Source organism: Zonotrichia albicollis, chromosome 25 (assembly GCF_047830755.1).
Source record: "Zonotrichia albicollis isolate bZonAlb1 chromosome 25, bZonAlb1.hap1, whole genome shotgun sequence".
Taxonomy (NCBI): Eukaryota; Metazoa; Chordata; class Aves; order Passeriformes; family Passerellidae; genus Zonotrichia; species Zonotrichia albicollis.
Window position 1 is genome coordinate 3790893 of NC_133843.1, and position 12253 is coordinate 3803145.

General features: G+C 45.9%; 1 protein-coding gene across 6 annotated transcripts in view; it reads left to right on the top strand.

Moving 5' to 3' along the window:
* Positions 1-12253, top strand: part of CAMTA1 (calmodulin binding transcription activator 1) — a 242706-nt gene that overhangs the window by 50534 nt on the left and 179919 nt on the right. The window lies entirely within an intron of this gene.

The window sequence follows — 12253 nt, forward strand, 5'->3', positions numbered from 1 at the left end:
TCTTCTCTCCCAACAGGGTTGTGTTTGGGTCCTTCCAGGCTGTTAGGCTCTGCCAAACTGGGAATAAACCAAATGTTAAAAAATAAACCAAAATTCATTCCCTCTGGATAATTTAAGTCGCATGATGCCTGAAACCTGCTTAGGAGAGGGACTCTGAGAGGGAAAGAATTGTTAATAAATGTTCTGTCTGCACAAACTGTAAAATATTCATTTCAGTCAGTTATTTCACGTTACCGAGCAAGTGCAAGAAGAATGAACTTTCTGAACAGCTTAAGGTACAATTCTGTAATAACCTGAGCCATTTAATGAATGAAATATTTAAGATAATTTGCATATATTAAGTGATGGGATGACGTTTTTCTACTTCTGTGTACTCTTTGTGTATCTGGAACAGTGCAGCCTTTCCTCTTCACCACTCCTCACAGTGCTCAGGGTAAGCACTGAGGAAATGGCATTTTTCCTGCCCATTTGGAGCCAAGCAAATGGGAGCCACACCAGCTGAAGGCAAGGGCACGCACAGGCACAGCTGAAGTGTTTTCAGCTTGGCAGCGTGGCTTGAGTAAGCATTGCTTCTGCTGCCATTTCTGCTCTTGATGCTCCCAGTCCCACAAAACACTATTTGTTTCCTTTTTTTTTAATCAAGTAGTATTTTAAGTGCAGACAAGAAGCTGTCTGCACGTGCCAGAGACTCCTCTTGGCAGCACAATGCACAGGGCCTGCGAGCTGCCCTGTTCTGAAGCACTCCTGGAGCAGAGCTGGGCCTGGCACTGAGCCCATCCCTGGCATGGGATGTCCCTTGCCTGGATGCCATCCCTGGGCAGCACTGCTGGCCCCTCCAGAGCTGTGGCTGGGCTGCCCCTGGGGATGCTGAGCCTGCCTGTGGTGTCCTTGAGAGTGGCATCCCTGAGCTGGCACTGCTGCTGGATGGTTGCTGTAAATCAGGGCCAAGTTAGGCAGTGAAAACTTCAGGATTGGAAAACAAGGGGGGAACCTTGGTGCTTTCCCCCATAGAAACAGAGAGAGCTGTAACAGGTGTTGAGGGACCAGCACTTCATTCTCAGCAGGTTGCTCCAGGAGGAGGGAGCTGCTGATTTCCATGGGACCAGAAATTGCAGGGCATAATCCAAACAGTGGCAGGGCTGGGTTCTCAGTTATACCCAATTAAGGTGTGACTTCATTAGTGTTCCCTGACTTACCTGGACTTTAATTCTGCTTTGTAAGTGGTCTCAGGAAACTGTAGAGGGAAATGAAGTGTCCCAAGTCACGTGTGTTTTGAATATCTGTATATAGATGTATAGAGTTATAGATATATGAATCTCTCTGTATCCCATGGGTGGTTGCCCAGAGCAGCAGCCCACAGAGTGGATCTGGGGTGACCAGTGTGGCTCACAGTGATGCAGGTACATCCAAAGTGTCCATCATGCTCTGCCCTGATGCCACTGAGGCCAACCCTCACAGGCTGGATGAATAATGAATGCATCTTGCTCTTGCAATCCCCATTACTTTGTGTTTTTGCGTCCCACGCACTCTGTGTCGTGTCAGTCATTTGCCCAGTTTGTAGTTTGTTCAGGGCTCTGGGCTGGTTTTCCAGCCTGTCTGAGCCTCACTCAGAAATGCCTTCTGTCATGTTCAAGTGGCACCTTCACACTGCTCCTTTCCAGGTCGTTGGTAAATATGAAGCAATAAAGGAAATATAAAAGGAGTTCAACCAGGAATCCCCATCTGTCTGGGCCTGCAGAGCTCCTGGATGTCAAAATTGCCTTTCCAGAACTTTAAAGGCTTAAAACCAGAGAAGAGCAGAGTAATTCTGAAACACATCCCTTTCTTTTATCAGCAAGTTTTAAATTTTTTTTAAGGTATATAAACTAGTAGGAAATGAGCCCACTGCTGGGGATATAAAGCACAGACTGGCACGAGTGTTCAGGGTCCCCTCTCAGCAGCTGGATTTGAGCTGGGTGAGCAGAGGGAGGGCTGTTTTCATCCTGCTGTCAATGTGCCTTGACAGAGCGTTAAAGTCAATATTACCCTAAAAACGTTCTGCTTTTCATAACAGGCAATTTTGTTGGTGCTGAAAATGCTTTGTTTGATTTCGGGAGCCATTCATTACAGGATCAGGGCTTCAAAGTGAAGCCAATTAGTTATAAGAGCTACTTTTAAAAAGCTTTTTTCCAAACAGCAGCTTGAAGGTTGGCTGGAATGTGGTGAATGGGGAGCCTGGGTGGGGTGGCCCCATTGTGGTGTTGGTACCACTGGGGCTGCATCCCCCTCTCTGAGGCCACATCCTGGCAGGAGCAGGAACCTGCAGCCACTCTGCCCTTTTCTATATTTAGCAAGAAATGCATCAGCATCCCTTTTACTCGCTGAATTCCCTCTGGGAGTGGAGCTGGTAAATAGCTGTCGCACTAAAAATAACACCTGCAGCAGCCGCCGGCAGCCACGTTCCCTTCCCTGGCTGAGCACAGAGCCAGAGGGCTCCCACCCTGGGAGCAGATGTTGGGATTTATGATTATTTAAAAAAAAAAACAACTAAAAATCAACACTTAGAAATATAGAGAGCGTGAAATCGCCTGTGATGCTTAACCTTTGGGAAGCAGCATCTGTGCTCTGTGCTGGCTGCTGGCTGTGAGAAAGGACACAGCACAGCCTGCAGCAGTCCAGAGGTCACTGGCGTGACATGGCATCAACCCTGCCTTTCACCAGCCTTCTGGTCAACCCCTTTCCACAGATAAATACAGGGAATCCTGGGCACTTTGGGCGTTTTGCTGTCCTGGCTCTGTTCAGAATGGGAAACAGCTCTTTCACACAAACATCCTTTTTTCTGGTCATTTTTTCCCTTGTCATATATGTTCTCTTAAAGGCAAGGCTTAACTAAACTTTTGGAAGTCTGAAAATAACTCACAAGGAATTTACAGTTCCCTGATGGTGCTCTGGCTTTATGGTTGTTTCCTTGCAGTGCCAGCACACACAATAATTCCAGGTCAGAGGGGCAGTTTCCACAGATGGGAGCCAGCTGGCAAGTTCCAGCCACTCTGGGAGCAGAGCTGCTGTGCCCCCCAGGCCACAGGCCCTGGTTAATCATCATGGCTGGATCCTGACATGGGGCAGAAATGTTTCCCTTCCATGCCCCACAGAAGGGAGGATGGTTTGATGACAGCTGTGAGTGTTGTGGGTTTACTGGAGCTGATGGGCACTTGGGAGCTGCCTCCAGAAAATGGACTTGTTGTTCCCAATTTTGTGAAGAATCCATCAAAGTGACCCTGAGATCATTTGGTTGAAGCATGGTGTGAGTAATGCCAGTGTCACAGGTTCAGTCCCCATAGGGGTCATTCAGTTATGAGTTTGACTTTATGATCCTTCAGCGTCTCTTCCAACTCAGAATAGTCTGTGATTCTGAATTTACCAGGGAAGATCTGGGAAGAAAAACCCCAAACCAAAAAACCTCACCAAAACCAACCAAGCCAGCAGCAGCAGCCAGGAGCTGGGGACATCAGCACAAGTGGCCTGGGACAGAACCACTCTGAGGTGTCAGAGGCATCTCCTGCAGTGCAGAGAGCCCCGGCTTTGTGTTAATGGCTCTGTGGCTGCTGAATAATGAACAATTAATTATATAAATACCTGAATAATGCTTTTTCTGCCTGCTTCTGCTTGTTTGCTCTTGTATTTGATATTGGTCCTTCCATTCAGATTTTTTATTTGAGTAGAGCATCATGAGGTTAGGGGCTCCTGTACAGATCAGGCAATGTGCTTCCAGGAAGGACAGCCAGAAGCCATCACCCTTTCAAAGACTGTGGTTCTTTTGGCATCTTTAATGCTTAAAACCCCTTTGTGAATTCTACTAGTGCTGTACAGGTTCATTCCAGACACTGTTGCTGAGTTTTTGTCAGCCTGGCCATGCTTGGGTACAGGGCTGTGCTGTGCAACTCAAGGCTCTGTGGTGTTCTCTGTTCACAAATGCAAAACATGAACAATTCTTACAGGAATGATGATAATGAGTAGCATGGGTAATTTTTTTTTTAACACTAAATGTTGTTTGCACAATGATACAGGACACGTGTGTGGTATTGACAGAGCTGGGAAAGCCTTCAGTGTAAACAACGGAAAATGAATAAACCCATTCAGTAATGACTTCAGGTACAGAAACTTCTGTGTTCAGCTGGATCTTCAGGAAAAGGGATCCTTGTGCTTGGGCTGGAGTGGGATAGATGGAGCATAAAAGCACCAGCATCCCCATTTGCACTAATTAAGATGTGAGACTGAGGTGGTGGCATGACAGCAGAGCATGGTTGAACCAGTAAAATGTCCCAGTCCCTGCTATTCCTGGATTCCCCTGCTATTCCCAGATTTCTGGGCTTTGTGGCTCTCAGTCTGACCAGCAGCATCATTTGAATGCAGCTTTTATCATGATTGAATATGTATATTTTAAGAAGGATTTTAATTCTGTTTGAAATAAGAAAATGCCATAAATCAGCAGCAGAATCTTTTAACATTTACAGTCTTAAATGAATTCCTGGTGAGAGTCTCTTAAGCCAGATTTATATCTGACTCTGCATTGAGCTGTCGTTATGTGGGACTGAAAAACTCTGACAGAATTAGGCATAATGCAAAAACATGCTGAAAAGACAATTTTGCAGGACTGTGGCATATTATTATGTCAGAGGATATGGGAGGAATTTGTAGAAAGGGGCAATTTCTGGGGATTTTTCCCTTTTAATGATCCTTCCATTGGAAGGACTTTGGAAGGGCTTGCTGCTTTCTCCATGCAAGAGAAGGCAAATGGAGCAGGCCCTGGTGTTGGCACCTTGTTGGGCACCTTGTTGGGCTGTCCCACTGCCAAGACTGGGACTGGTGTGATTCTCCTGGTTTCTGGAATGCTCTTTGGCATCTTAAAGCCACGTGACTGTTCAATTGTCTACAAAAATTGAGGTTTTTGCTATTATGCTTTAATTAATGCATCATAAACACAGGGATCTTGGTGATTTCTTTTAATCACATTGCATATTTGACTCTTGCAGGCTTCAGAGGACAAGTGAACTCAACCAGCAGGATGCCAATGTTTGTGGTTCTTTAAATCACAGGGTTTAGTCCAAGGTCATTTAAAAGAAAAAAAAAATCACATCATGACCTGTGGGTGTTTTCCAGTAACTCAAGACTGGGCGTTATTGGTTACTGCTCTGTTTCACTAACTGTCCCTCAGTGTGGGGCCTAAATGGAAGATAAAATCCATCCTAATCCTATTAAGCATGGGCTGATGCAAGGGCTGACTTTGCTCTGACTGGTGACTAACAGCACTTCTGAGTGGCTCAGGGCAGCCATGGCTGGGGGTTGTGCCCCATTTTGCTCTTGCTTTTCTAAAGACCCAGCGTGTGTCTCAGTTTGCTCTTGTCCATGTGTTTGGCAGGTGAAGGAGCTGAGCAGATCTTGTTCAGCTCCAGTCCCTGTTAGTCACTGTGCTCTTGATTGTTGTTTTTTTTTTTTCCTCCTTTTCACATGTTTTAGAGAAAATTTTTTCTTGTCCAAATCCAGTTTTTTCATATTAGGTTTAACCCTGAAAATAGTGTTTTAGTTGTCCTTTTGCTACTTTTTTTTTCCATTTTGTTTACTTTTTTCCCTTTCTTCTGCTCCTCTCCCTAAGTTTTCTTTGGGACTGTGTCCACGTCGATTTGCAGCTGGTTTTTTGTTTTTCACCATTGTGGTCCTTTAACCCCAGGAGTTTGTCAGGGCTGCTCCAGCCCTGGAATCTGAGGGCAGACAGCTCTCCTGAGGCTGCTGGGTGCACGAGGCCCCAGCAGAGCTGCAGAACACCGTCGCAGTCAGATGACTTGATCAGCCATCACAGCTCAGGATTTCCTAAATGTCACCCTATAATATCTAATTAAGATTGCAGTTTGAAGACATCATGTACTTTAATTGAAAACTGTAGAGTAATCTATTCCATTTTTTTCCTGTTAAATTAATAGTGTGGACCTTTAGCAGATGGTTGGTGAGACACCAATATTAATGAAAACATCCCCCCTCCTGCAATCCTGCTGCTCACTGCCATGCAGGGAACCAAGGCAAGCATCTCCCAAACCAGAAGCATTTCCCACTTGGTGGCTTTACTGTCCTATGGCACCAGACATGCTGCCAGGGCTGCCTTCAGGCCTTTTCCTGCAGAGGTGAGCTCTGGCTGGGTAAGGGGGACAGCAGCAGCCAGCGGGCTGGGGGCTTCACAGACACGTTTGATGAAAAATCCTTTCCTTAGGATTTTTCCTCCTGAGAAGCTGAGAGGCCTCAGAAACAAAATGTAAGCAATGGTTATCTGCTGCTGTGGAATGCAACAGGTGCATCTGTGATTGGCCCATGTTGGTTGTTTCTAATTAATGGCCAATCACAGTGAGCTGGCTCGGACTCTCTGTCTGAGACACAAGCCTTTGTTATCATTCCTTCTTTTTTTATTCTTAGCTAGCCTTCTGATGAAATCCTTTCTTTTATTCTTTTAGTGTAGTTTTAATATAATATATATCATAATAAATCAAGCTTCTGAAACATGGAGACAGATCCTCATCTCTTCCCTCCTTCTAAGACCCCTGTGAACACCATCATATGGGCCATCTCCTGCTCTCTGAAAACCAAGGGAATGGGGCAGCACTTTGGGCCTCAAAATGGTGAGGGCTTCATCCATTAGGGCAACAAACCAAGAGTCTGGCTTCAGCAGTCCGTGGTATTTTCACAGGTATGAATAAATATCTGCACTCGGCAGAAAATTCATGGCATGAGTCGGAAAACCAAATCTGTGCAAGTCCAGCCTGACCTGTGCTCTGGCTGGGCAGCCCTGGGCAACCTCTGACCCCAGGCACAGCTTGTACAGCTGACACAGATTGTCAGCAAAACAGCAGCAATATCTGAGCTTTATCCCCTTCTCAGCCTCAGCATAGGCTGCTTCTGCTTTGAGAAGTTGCAGGCAGGTGATACTTCAAGACCAAGCCAAGTGCTGCCTGAAATGGCAGTGAAACATTCTGGGGCAGGAGTGTTCTGTCACTGACAGGTGATGTCAGCCTGCAGGCACCTGAGCCTGCCATGTCCCTCCTGTCCCTGCTGGACACCCGTGGGCTCACTCTGCCTTTCTCCTGCTCCTTCTTTCACCCAGCTCATGAACAATATCCCTTTGATAATATTGCTGATTTAGGCCAAACAACTGACTGAATGCAGTGGGATTTTGATTTTTGTTCCCATGATGCTGAAGAAGGTGGTGTGAGCCTGCTCTGTGTGATGTTTGGAGCAGTTTGTAGTTGAGATATTCAGAATATTAATAGCTTTGAGAGTGGGTATGGGTAGAAAATGAAAATGGCTCAATCCCAGCTGAGAAGATGGTCCATAGTCAACATGAATTTTTATTTTCTTTTCAGAGCAGAAGGATGATAAGGAAGTGATGGGCTGGAATTTGTCTTTATAGCAGAGAGGACGTGGTGAATTCCTAAGAGAATAAATGTGCTCGCTTAAGAGATTGCAGCTTTATTAGCTCTGTGGTCTAAATCTAGGGATGAGTAGAAACTCTTCTGCTTTCTCCTAACACATGCATAGATTCAGGCTTATTAATTCGGGTGTGTATAATTCATACAAAGTAATAACTTGAAATTCAGACTGCTTTTTTTTTTAATGAATTACATGTTGCTTTGAGACCAGATGGTGACCAGAGCTGCCTGGCCTAGGGAATCCTGCAATCCTTCTCCCTTACAGTCTTTTTTTTTTATTTTGAGAGGTGAGGTGGGAATTGCCAATAGCTTATGATGATGCAGGATGACCTGGAGGGAATTGAGTGGGGAGGAAGGAACCAACACTCAATCCATGGCTTTAGGGAACCCATTAATTGTCGTTTTCAGAGTTTTTTTAACTTACTCTTTTTCTACCAAAAAATATGTGTGTTTACTGGAAACCCTTCAGCTCAGGGCAGAGTTGGCACCTTCTTGTGTGCACAATGGGTCACCAGCCTCTCTGACACCACCAGATCCCTGCCTGTCGGTGTCACTGTCACATTTTCTGGAAAAATCCTCTTGCCCAGGATTTCTCTGCTGGGAAGCTGAGAAGCCTCAGAGAAAAAGGAAAACAATATTATCTCATTTGCTTCTCCTGTGTTTTGCTGCTTTGGAATGTGGTTGGAGATTGTTTATCCAACATGTGAATTGTTTTAACTTAATGACCAATCACAGGCTGCTGTGTCGAGGCTCTGGAGAGAGTCGCGAGTTTTTCATTATTATCTTTTAGCCTTCTGTCTGTTTCCTTTCTGTTTTCTTTAGTATAGTTTAATATAGTATTATTTAATATAATATAGATAGTAAGATAATAAATAAGCCTTCTAAGAACATGGAGTCAGATTCATCATTTTTTCCCTATGACAGGGGACTCAGAAAATACCGCACGTCCGTCTGTCCCGTGCTTTGTGGCCATGTCCTCTGCTCTCCCGTGCATGAATACAAACAGCTTTGCAGCAGCTGCTGGGCAGCCCTGAGTGCACTGAGGGAGCTTCCTCCTCCCTGCTGTCCCTGTGCCACGGCTGCAGCACTGCCTCTCATCCACCCTGTGTGGGTGAGATCAGGTCGCCCATGTGCCACAGCTCTGGGCTCTTACGTGCTGACATTAAATATTGAAGTGTCTGAGGAGCTGCAGTCACGTAGCATTGGGTGGGGAGTGTGTGGTGGCTCTGCCATCGTGCCTGAGCCAGGAATGCCAGGCTGGGTGGTGCCACCCTGGCACAAGGCTGAGGGAGCAGTGGGCACATCCTTGGTGGCCGTTGTCTGGAGATGTGCTTGTCTCCTGTCTCACACGTCTCACTGGGTTTCCCAGCTGGTGGCTCCCTGGTGCATTCTCACTAATAATCTGAACAACCTGGCAAGTGCAAAATAAAAATAAATGCACACCTAGATAAAATGCTATCAGCCCGACCAACCAAGTCTAAACTAAACACAGAATTTATCTGACCAAGTTTAGGATAAAACACAACTCGAGTGATTTGAATGTTAAATAATCTCATTGCTTTACGGTGTGATTCCCTGAGATGGTTATTCAAGCCTGTTCTCAGCAATGTGAGTGGTGGGCTCAGTCCTGCAGGCACTCAGAGAGGGAAAGCCACGTGCTGAGCATTGCCCTGGGATTGCCTGACATATTGCAATGCTGTGAGGGCTCCAGCGAAGGAGGAATGATGAGGAGGACTTCATTGATATTAGAAGGTTAATTAATTACTTTATTATACTATATTATTCTATACATCTAAAACTGAACTTGCTAAGCACTGAACTCTGATCACAGCTGCACACACTACTCTGAATTTCATGACTGTCAGTGACAGTCCCAACACTCACACACATGCTTGGCCCTGATAGGCCAAGGAAACAAAACACTGTGACTTTGGGTAAACAATCTCCATATTGCATTCTACTTTTGCACAGCAAATAATAAGAATTGTTTTCTTTCTCTGAGGTTCAGAGAATGTGAATCCCAGAAATATTCTTGGGAAGAATTGTGCCTTGCTTTTCTCTGTGAGGAGAAATGTGGGGCTGCACTGACACGCTTGGAAGAGGAGCTGGATCCACAGAGCTTCCAGTGATTCACCCTTTCCCAGCTGTGCTCGCTCAGTTCATGCTGGCAGTAATTTCAAAGCTGTGATAGAGGGGATGTGGGTCTGGGTGGGACATCCTGGCACAGGCGCTGCTGCCCATGGTGTGTGGTGCCCTTGCCCATGGAGATAAACCTGGGTGGCCTTGGGGTGCACCTGGTGCCACCTGGCCTGGCTGTGCTGTGGGGGGACTCGCTGGTGACGAGACTGAGCGTTTGTGTCACGTGCAGGTGTCCCTTGGTTTGTGTCCCTTGCTGTGCAGTCCCAGAGGAGCCAGGACCAGCCGGGGTTTCAGAGCCAGCTCTGTCTTGTCTGACCTTGCTGGTGCCATGCTGTCTTTTGTTTGTAGTCTCGGGCAAGAAGCAATGGGAAAAGGGTTTGATAGGAGACAAAAGCAAACAATAGCCTTGCTCCAAAGATACGATGAATGGGATATAATTGGATTTTTTTTGTGAGGACATTGATTTGACCCTGTGAGACACAGAAAGAATCATTAGGGGAATTAACACGCATTAAAATGCTGGGTTTTATCAGAGGGCTTTTATTGTGCCCATAGTTTTGTTTTTAATTATTTAATGACTTTGTGTCTTCTGGTGATAAATCTATTTCTTCCCTCTTTTTTCAAAGGGAAAAAGGGTGTTGGTGTGGCAGCAGGGTACTTGGCCCATACAGCTGCTGAATCCCAGCCCTGCTGTGCCCTGCGTGTCCCATATAGACAGGGAGCCACTGGGCAGAGGCATCTTGTGCAAACCTCTGATCAACCACCTGTGCTGGGCTGAGCACTTTCCTCTGCAGAGCTGGCACAAAGTTGTAGCTACAGAAAGCAGAATATATGGGATTTAAGGGGGTTTTGCAGCAGAGAAGCACATCTTCCTTCCCCAATGTATATCTGTGGCAGCTTGGCCTTTCCTCTGCCCAAATATGAGTGTACCAGGCCAGCAGAGTGGAGACCCATGTTCTGCCTCTCATGGGAGCCTCTTGTTGCTGCAGCTCCTCCAGTTGGTGATGATTTGGGATTAAGTTTTCACATGTGCCTGGCATAGTCTGACAGGAAGGAGCGGAGTGAATGAGCTGTGGATAAGGCTGAGTTCCTTCACCTGAAGTACTTTGGGTTTCTATGCCATAGCAATGTATTTGTTCAGCCACAAATTTAAAAATGGCTTAATTCTCCTTGCAGGAGTTGAATTTTAGTAGGAATAGGCAAAATCTCAGACTAACCTGAACGCCCTAAACTGTCTAGGCATGGAAGGGGCTTGTTTCTGTTCTGCTTGCTTGCCTGGTGCTGAAGAGAATATGCAGGGAACTCCCAATTGTTCCTCAGTCTCTCCAGACTCACCTCACTGTACAGCAAGAGGTGACACTGGTTTATAGCATAGTGAGCTTAGGACACATAACATGGAATGGGTTGGGAATAGAGCTCTGCTGATTGCTGCATTTTTGGTGGAATTACTGCACTGGCTTTAAAAAACCCCTGAGATATTTTTCCATATTTTCAGAAGAATTTTAGTTATGGAGTTCTTTGGTAGTTTTAGCTTGTTGGAAATCTGGGGTCAGACTTTTTGGCCATGTAGTGTCCAGACTTCAGCACTTGCATCTGATTCAGGTGCAGCTGCTGTGAAACTGTGAGGATTGGGAAGGTCATCAGTGTCGGTGCTGGAGGTCTGCACAGGCTTTCTTTGATGCTGAGTTTTATTCAGCCATTAGCCAGAAATTAAAAAGAAGAGTTTTTGGAGCTTCGCGTCACTGCTCTGTCATTTGTGTGCATGGGGATCCCTTAAACCTGCAGAGACTGGCTTGGGAAACAAGGGGTGCATTGGTGGATTCCAGGAGAATTTATTTGCAGTGTAAACATGTTGGTCAGGAGTCATTAATATGACATTCACACAGCTCTAATAAAGTACATAACACGGAGATCTGGCACCGCCGCAATGCCCAGAGGACATTAAGTATGAGTCTTAAAACCAAGAGTATTGGAAACAAGATATTTTTACGTCTCGTTTGGGAGTAATATAATTGCATTTTGTGGCTCTAGCAGATGCTTGGGCCAGCTGGTTGGAGAGCATTGTGGGGGTTTTTAGCTTTGGTACTGTAAGCGACAGCCCTTATATAGAGCTAGCTAAAAAAAAAATAATAAAAACACCCCTTGTGGTGGAAAGCCCCGGCACTGGCGTGTGCTGTGCTGTTGGGAGTTACAGCCTGGGGACACTTCTGCTGCAGTGGCTCTGGAGATGATACTGCATGTGGTTTGGGGGTTTGATTTGAGGCATTTCTACATTGAAGGCAGTTTTGCTGACCTCACCTGTTCAGCTTTTGCTATGTAGGCCCCTCTGAGAGGACTGGGTGATAATTTTTGGAAGATAACCATCAAAACCCTACATTTTTCTGAGTATATCATAGGGGGCTTATTTTCAGCACAGTCTCTGTGGCCATCTCTAGATACCAGGACCCTGCTGGTGTGGTAACAGTTGTCACCTTGTGGCCACCCTGGCTTTGTACCCAGGAAATGGATGAATGTCTGTCCCTTCCTCAGGCCTGTTTACAGGCACTGTCGTGAATTATGTCGCTGGCGCCGATAATTTCCTGCAAACAAATCGGTTCTGATCTGGAAGTAATCGCCCGTATCATTCCTGCAAGTGGGAGCAATGACTTATGTTGATGTCACCC